General features: G+C 35.2%; 1 protein-coding gene across 1 annotated transcript in view; it reads right to left on the bottom strand.

The window, feature by feature from the left end:
* The window catches only part of LOC136826817 (uncharacterized), an 89,194-nt gene extending 84,532 nt beyond the window's left edge, over positions 1–4,662 (bottom strand). Inside the window, exon 1 of the mRNA XM_067084269.1 lies at positions 4,520–4,662. The gene's annotated coding sequence lies outside the window, so the exon portion shown is untranslated. The remainder of the gene's footprint in view (positions 1–4,519) is intronic.
* Between the last annotated feature and the right edge of the window lie 4,521 nt (positions 4,663–9,183).

The raw sequence follows: 9,183 nt of genomic DNA, 5'->3' as shown, positions 1-9,183 counted from the left end.
TTCAGTAATCAAAGAACGTACAGAAAAATAAAGTTTAGTTGTTCAGCAATGGTTGCCTCCGAATCAGCCTCTGGGGAGTTAAGTTTCGGCAAAAGCAAAAGAAAAACTGCTAAAAAACCGAAGTACGGAAGCGGATAATACTTGGAAAATGTACGAGCTGTGTTAGTAAGATTGCAGTAGGAAAACCAAAAAAATATTAGCTTGACCGTGTATGGCACATTGTTATAAATAAAAAATTCACAAATTTAGAAATAAGAAAATTAACATGACTGAACGGGCTGTGTTATTTTGTGAACTCACATGCGTGCAGGTTTCATATATATATATATATATATATATATATATATATATATATATATATATATATATATATATATATATATATATATATATATATATATGCGTGTGTCTGTGTCGGATGTCAGATAATTTATTTACGACTTCTATCCCATTTAATATATATATATATATATATATATATATATATATATATATATATATATATATATATATATATATATATATATATATCTGTATATATATATATATGTATATTTATATATATATATATATATATATATATATATATATATATATATATATATATATATATATATATATATTTTTGTGTGTCTGTGTCGGATGTCAGATAATTTATTAATGATTTCTATCCCATTTAATATTAAGCAGAACTCTCAGGGCAATACTGCCCCTAGAAGTGTCAAAGCTTGGAATACTGATGGAGTTTTAGGTTCCTAATTGGTGGAAATATCTCTTAAAGTCGCCTGAGACAGCTTCTTTTCCTTGGTAGAACACGATGCAGTTAAGTTAAGAGATTTCGTGTTTGATATAAAATGTACGTGGAAGCTGTGCGGACGTGGAGAAATACATATTGATCGATTTGTTTCATGACATAAAGTGGGGCGTTGTGGTACTTAGCGAGACCGAAGTGAAAAGACAAGGTGTCCAAGACCAGGAAGATAGTAGTGGAATTGGGATCGTAGGAAGTGGAGTGGCAGCAACGGTTGTCACAGGAAGACTACGGTGTCGGTGATGTAAACATAAATTTGTCACTCCAGGAGCTAAACAAGTAAAAAATCCGCCGAAGTTTCCTCAGCACAATCGAGTTTTCTGTACAGCGTATAATGATGTATGAAACTCTCAACCACGGGCCATGAAACTCTCAGCCACGGCACATGAAACTCTCAGCCACGGCACATGAAACTCTCAGCAGCCGCCCATGAAACTTTCAGCCACGGCCCCGTGGTGGGTGTCCTGTGTTGTTGGCACCTACAGCGATGCCGGACGCACGATCATGGCTAACTTTAACCTTCAATAAAATTAAAACTACTGAGGCTAGAGGGCTACAAATTGTTTGATGATTGGAGGGTGGCTGATCAACATACCAATTTGCAGACAGAAAAAGTGCGGACGGATAGACAAATAGCCATCTCAATAGTTTTCTTTTACAGAAAACTAAAATGAGAATGGTAGCAGGAAAAAAATAAGTGATGAACAGTGTTTAACCTGCAAAAAATAAAATAAGATTGAAAGTAAGAGTTTCTGGAATAAGCTAAATCAGTACCTGGCAGGGTTTAGAGAAAGAAGGTTTGGCGTGTAAGGGGTTTAAATGACTGATAGGTACTAGAGGAACGGCCTGTGTAGTTAGTTTGGCCACCCAGAGTGAATGCAGAAGAGTGTTCTGGAAAGAGTTGAATTATGAGGAATCCGTTATTTTAAAAAGAAGGATATCCACGGCAATATTTGGAAGCAGGAAAATGAATGTGACAAGAACTTGATAGATTGAGGGTTAATACAGATTAACGAATGAGCAAGTGAGAGGACGAAATGGTAAAAAGGAGAGTTACCGTTGGTGTATTAGGTTACCATCTAGGTTGGGAAAACGTTAAAATAGTAAATAGTTTAGGTTGTCGAGGAAGGAATCAAAACGTGGAAACAAATATAATGGGAAATAATTAGTTTGATATGAAAAAACTGAATAACATATAACGACAACTTGTACGGAAATTGCGTTAGAGTTCACGACTCAGAATTGCAAGGAGTATATAAGCTGAGTAAGTACTTTAGAGAGAAAAAGTGATGGTACTGAAGAGCTCAATGAAGAGAAAAGGAATTGCGTGGAGTTACTGAGCGTGATGTGTAAAAGAGAGGCAGCTTTGAACAATGAAAGAGTAGAAATGTTGTCATTTAAACTGAAACTGCCTCCATAAGTGGCTTTTGAAGAACTACTGAATGGTCGAAGGAAAGGTGCTGGGGTGACAATAAGATAATACTGTAAGGTAATAACGTGACTCAGTGGCTAATTAGGGTGTGTCGGGTACGCGCGGGTGAGGGAAACCACTTTATCATTTCCTAAATACCGTGATAATCCTCTGTTTTTTCCCCAGTAACTCTTATATATCATTTTTAGAAAATGTCAGTATCATTCGTTTTAACAATAAAGGCGAATATAAGCATTATAGGGGCATATCATGACTCGGTATGCCATGATAGATGTGTGACAAGATTCTGATCATGAAAGCAAGTTAGATAACGAAAGGAAAAATAAAGGAAAATCAGTGTGGGCTTAGACAAGGATGAGGATGATTACATAGAGGGTTTTTTGCGAAACATTTATTTGAGTATATTGAAAACGTTGTATGTGAAAGACGTTGGCCCAGGATGCACTTACAATAGAATTGATAGATCTGCTACAGAAGGTTTGTAGGAGACTTGAAGATATCTGGTGTAGAGGATAATTTGGGGAGTGTAATTTTAAGCTTTAATGATGAAAACAAAGTGTTGTACTATGTAAACGGAAGAGTGACTGACTGGCTTAGTGGAAAAAAGAATATCAAAAAGGGCAATTTATGCCACCATGGTGATCTGATATCTTATGGATAAGATGATGTGAGAAATAAGAGAAAAGCAGTGGATGCAGGCGCAAATTTTTGAACTGAGCAAAGGAAATGTGAATAAAGAAGTGTAAAGAGATGCTACAGTGACTAGAGAACGAGTCCGAAATTGTTTGCGTAGCGGGAGATGACAGCGAGTCTTAGAGGAAATTCATGATGGTAAATGAAATAAAAGGAAGATGCATCACTGAATATTCCCATGGAAGACGGGAGGCCGTAACTGGTTAATTGATACAGATATTTCCGGGATTCAATTGTTAGGTGGGAGAAGAAAATCAATACATGAATTTGGAAGCAGAGAAGGTAAAAGGATCTCTGCGTAAGTTTTAGAAGAAAAGGAAAGTGGCTGTGGAAGCATAAGTTGGGATATACGAGGGGACAGTTGAGCCAACTCTTCTCCTGGGATTTGATAGGTGAATGCTCAATGCAAACACGAGAAAAAATACCGAAGCTGTGGAGAGGGATTCTTTGCATAGCAAATGTGAAGCTAGAAATACTGAAAGGCTAAAAATGTAGGGATACAACAAAGATGTGGTAAACAGGCAGAAGAAGTGAAGAGATGAACCAAAGTATTTTCTGATGGTTTGATTTTGTAGCGAGAATGGAGGACGATAGTTGGTGAATGTGAGTATCCTTCTGAAGCTCTGGGAGGGTGGAAGGGAGGAAAAGGAAGCTGACAAAGTGCCGGGTGGAAGCGCTGGAAAGAACGGTTCTAATATTCAGGGAACGTGAGACTGCATCTAAGATAGTTGTGAGTGGCTCAGTGCATGTGGGAAGGATCGACACGCACACGTGAAACCTTCACTGAAGTTATAGACCCAGTTCAAGTTGGGTTTTTGCACAAATAAATAATCTTTGAATCTGTGGTAAAAAATGTGTTATTGCCTCCAGAACCACCTTTCATTAGTTGACACAGTTTATTTGTTAAAGTATATATATATATATATATATATATATATATATATATATATATATATATATATATATATATATATATATATATATATATATATATATATATATATATATATATATATATAATATTTATATATATACATATATATGTATAATATATATACATATATATATATATATATATATATATATATATATATATATAATATATATTTATATATATATCATACATATATATGTATAATATATATATACTGTATATTTATATATATGTATATAAATATCTATGTGTGTGGGTGTGTATGTATATGTCTGTATGTATATATATATATATATATATATATATATATATATATATATATATATATATACATACATAATTTGTATGTATGTATGTATGTACTGCATATCTGTGAGTATATAGTGCTTCATGCATGCATAGGCTATCTATGTGAAATTTAACAAACTCATTTTATGCCAGCGGTTTTGGTCTTTTACGGTCTTTTTATCAGAATGAACTCGCGTCAGCAAATATAAAGAAAGAGGTAAATTAATTGTTTACGTAACATACGCAATTTGTATATATGTATGTGTGTATGTATTTTCACACGGCTGTATATTTGTGTTAACGTGTTTTCCACATCACGAAGCACATACCAATCAATAAACTGAGTTATCGCATCACTTACTTCCATAGAGAGTCGTAAGGTGTTATCAACTGGATTTGTTTCTTGCTAAGCACTAAATAGATCAATCGAAGTCAAGCCCAGTGAGTAAGCGCGAGAGCGAGTGAGTACACACACCCTCTCGCCCGCCAGGTCTATTGAACACTGGCTAAGTTGTGTGTCGGGTGAGCCGCCGATTTCACAGCTGGCACTGGTCAGGCGAGTTGCAGTTGACTGATACGGAATGAGGTGGTTATCGCAGTTATATTATTCCCGACACCCGACGGAATTTGCGCGTCTCACTGACTCATTCATAGGAATATTCCCCAGCTTCGAGGGGGAAGATTTTGCCATCTTCCCTGAAAAGCGCTTCCTCGGGTACTTTCCGAGGAATTTTCTTCCTTACCGTAAGAAGAAGAAAACAAAAAATGATCTCAAGAGCAACAGGTGCAAAAACCAACCAGGAAATGATGCCGGTCTCGTTTTTACTATGGCTTTATTGACGTCGACATTCGCGGCATCACCATTCTTGTTATCACCCACAATCAGAAGGTCTTAAGACAAGTGGGAGGGCATTCTAAGAAGAGTGGAATGCGAAGGGAAAGCCTTTTCTGCCTCTCCTTTCCTTGCAATTGAGTTAGCGCATATTTGCCATGACGTATGGGAATTGTCCCTTTCGTAAATTATAGGAGACTCCATAATTTAGTTAGGATTAACAAGTCTAAATTCAACAGTGATGACTCTCAGGGAGTATTTCATACATTTCCTAAAAGGTTAGATGAGCAAAATGCACCTAGATACTGATTTTAATTCCCAATAATATATGCAAAATTTATTTCTTATCAGTTTTGTGCTCTTTTTTATCATAATCCAGTCTATGCAAGATAAAATATAATCATGGAAGAGAGCGAAATAGCCAGTGGTGTTTGAGCTTATTGCCTATTTACTAATGTATTCCGAAGACAGGATTCTCAAATTTTTCTGGATCGAAAAAAAGTCTAAACTATCAGATCTAAGTATTTATTCTTGTTTGTCGCTCCTCAGTACAAATGCTCTACTGGGAAAAAAGTGCTGTGTCGATTTTGACAAAGAGGAGGGTGCTGGAATTAAGTGTAGTATATTAAAGAAACTCATGCGTAAAAAATCGTGATAGATAAGATATGGAGATTACTGAGGCCATATAGTGTCATGGGTATCAAGAGGTTTTAATAAAGAACCCGAAGCTACTGTGAGGGCATGGAGATTGGAGAGTGACCAGTTTGCTGTGAAAGCAAGTCTCAAACACGAATGTGTAGTGACCTCTAGCTAATATTTATTCAGGGATGAGGTAAATTAGAGAAAGAGCAGGAGATTCATGTGTAGTTTTATGCAATAAGAGAAGAGGATGAGAAATTGATCTTGAACAGTAGATGTTTGCCGATGGCACTGTGTGGATGACTGTGAAGTGGAGCTGCAAGTGACTGGTTAAAACTGTTAAAGCGATAGTAAAAGGAAAAAATGTTATGTCATACAAGTATATGAAAACCAGAATGACAGAGAAATGAATTGAAATACAGGTAGTGGAAGAGAGATGAAGTGAATCATATAATAAGCAAGAGAATCAGGTGTGGAATAGTAATGTTTGAGAAGTAAAAAATTGGAGAGGAGGAAGAATTGAGTCGAGTATTGCTGATTGAAGACAAAGAACAGAATAAAATACTAGTGTTGTTGAGAACTGTCTGATTAATAAAGATAGATGAGGGAAGGCTCAAAAAAGGGGGTAAATATCGATAAATATACGACAAAGATTCAGAAAGCAAGTTGCCAAAGGAGAAAAGGTTTTATTAAGGTGGTCTGATTGTGTCAAGAGGATAAAAGTTAATAAGAACCTTAATTACAACAGGCACATAATTCAGAAGTGATGTGGATAAGGAGGAGAGGTCCCTTTCGGTGGAGAAGTCTTCATAGGTAAAAGCGATAAACAACAAACTTCTCAGTTCCAAAGGTCTTTTATTCCCCACACCGGTGGACTCTGGAACGGTCTCCCTGGGGATGTTGTGCACTTGGTACTCAAAAGTTCAAGCAGTGCATTACTTCTCTAAAACAGTTTTCCTCGTGCTTTAATAATTCATAACATTTTTATCTATATATTTATTAATTTGTTAATTTATCTTTCTTTCTAAGAACTGATCACTGCTCCCTGTATTTCCTATTATCTTCAAAAATTCATTTCAAATGAATAGCATATTGTATTCTCTGGAAGCTTGAATTTCAAGTCAGTGGCCCTGTAGCCTTGTTCCATATGAATAGGTTTCGCCTTCTGGATGATAATCATGATAATAATAAAGAACCTTATAATGATCCCTTATGCTGCAACTATTAATGAAAAAAAGGATAAAAAAGGGATTTAAAAAGCATTATTCAATCATTCTAATGATAATGATAAGACTGATAATAACTTATTATAACAATCACTTCTAATTTTCTTCCTCCGATAGGACCTATTAAGTTCTTTTTCAATAATGTTTACTGTTTTTTTACTGCAGTGTATAAGAATATGCATTCCTTTCTACTAATTCATAGATTTGAATGCATATTTCAAGGTAAAGGTCGAAGGTCGTAGCGTACCAGGGTAGGAAGAAAAATTATCAGGAAGAAAAGCACTCAGCAGACAGCATACTTGTGTCAGAGCACTCAAATTTGTGGCTGGTTAAGAAGCTCTGAGACCGGTAAGATTCCTTATCATTAGATGTAAGTGTTTATATGAACGCTAACAGTACATCTCAAGAAGTGGTGAACAGAATTTTATAACATTTGATGCGCAGATGCATGTGTATCCATCAAGTGAACATAAACAAAATTATATATTAGCCCTGATTCGTTTTTTCCTGCAAGATAATCAATCAGACATGGCGATCTAACGAATATCTGCCAGGTATCATCAAATTCTGTTCGTCTGTTCTAAACACTGATGAAAACAAGCCTACGGCAATGAGGGAGATAGATAGGCCTATGAGAAGGAAGATAACGGGAATCAGGGAGATCGACAGAAGAAAAGACTGATCACAGCCTGTATTATGTATATATATATATATATATATATATATATATATATATATATATATATATATATATATATATATATATATATATATATATATATATATATATATATATATATATATATATATATCAGTCTTTTCTTATATATCCCTCTGATCTGTTATTTTCCTTCTCATAGGCCTATCTATCGCTCATATATATATGTATATATATATATATATATATATATATATATATATATATATATATATATATGTGTGTGTGTGTGTGTGTGTGTATGCGTTTGTACATATATTCCAAAAAATTATTACCCCTCTTTAAGGATGAAAGGTTATAAAAGACAATGAAAACAGATACCAGAAAAAAGTATTTATAACTTGGAATTTGGCAATTTTTTTGGTATACTTGCTAATTTGGCCTCCATCTTCACTGGCTCAGGCCTCCACTTTAACTTTCACATATGGTACGTGAAATGTGAATATCTACTCCTTGGTAAATGGGAAGAGAGGATCTTCAATCTTACCAATACTCGGACATCTGAGCTCGAATGCACTAACGCAGAAGGTCAGCTTGATGAATATGACATGGTTACCTGAGAGAAGAAGACAGTTTGTCTCTTTCATTAACAGAAGTGTGAATAAAAAAAGTGTCGATAAAAAGAGACAAGAAGGTCATTTCACGGCTGAGAGCATTTCAAGTCAATGCCTCTGTCCTTGAAGCATTTTATAAAAATGTTTGTCCGAAGGCTGTTCTTGAACTGAAACTTCTCTGTCTTTTCCCTTTTTTCTGTAGAACATGTAGGTATGATATTTTTTGCCGGTTGAGGGATACTGCTACACCAATAATAAAATTCATCTAGATTTTTCATGACATTTTTCATATAAAATGAACAAAGTTGGATGAGTGCTAACATCTTGAGAGCGAAAGCTACGTGGGCAGAGTGCTTCAAGATGAAAGAATAGTTGAATGAATCGACGAGCGCATTTCACTAAATTATTAGGTCATATGGTAATATAAACTTTGCCCAAATTTTATGTTAGACCAATATCTCATGAACATTTTTCAAACAAAACCACTTCCTGAATACCGTTATAACCAGTATGTTGCATCATTACACAAGCAACTCAAAAATATAAATAAGGAGGAGCCTGAACAAGAGGAATGTATGGTACACAGATTCTTCAATGACGCCTGACTATGTAGGCGCTTGATACTACATTACAGCTGTAAATTCTATCCGTATTATTATCTTTAAATAAAAAATCAATTTACTCCCTGGCCTTACTCGTTAATGCCTATTGCAGGACATACAAATACACATCAGCCTCCTTATGAAATAAATCGTTGACAAAATAATCCGTATTGTTGATGAAATCGCTGTCATCTTAAAAAAAGGGTGCTCATACAGAGAATCAGTTGGATTTCCAAACGCTTCTGTGGGTTATGATCAAGAAAACCGACAATTTGATGTTATCATTTGATGAGATTTCTGTGTTGTTCGGTTGACCTTTTAGATAGATTCCATCCTGAGAATGAAATTGTTTTCTAATATCCACCGCACTGAGAAGTTATCATTTTCTGGGAAAGAGTCCCCCACAAACAACGGCAAATGGTGTTGCAATGAAGCTGTAGCCAGCGTCTCCGTG

Source organism: Macrobrachium rosenbergii, chromosome 41 (assembly GCF_040412425.1).
Source record: "Macrobrachium rosenbergii isolate ZJJX-2024 chromosome 41, ASM4041242v1, whole genome shotgun sequence".
In the NCBI taxonomy this organism is placed as follows: domain Eukaryota; kingdom Metazoa; phylum Arthropoda; class Malacostraca; order Decapoda; family Palaemonidae; genus Macrobrachium; species Macrobrachium rosenbergii.
Note: the sequence above shows the minus strand (reverse complement) of the source record. Positions and strands in the feature narration are given on the sequence as shown.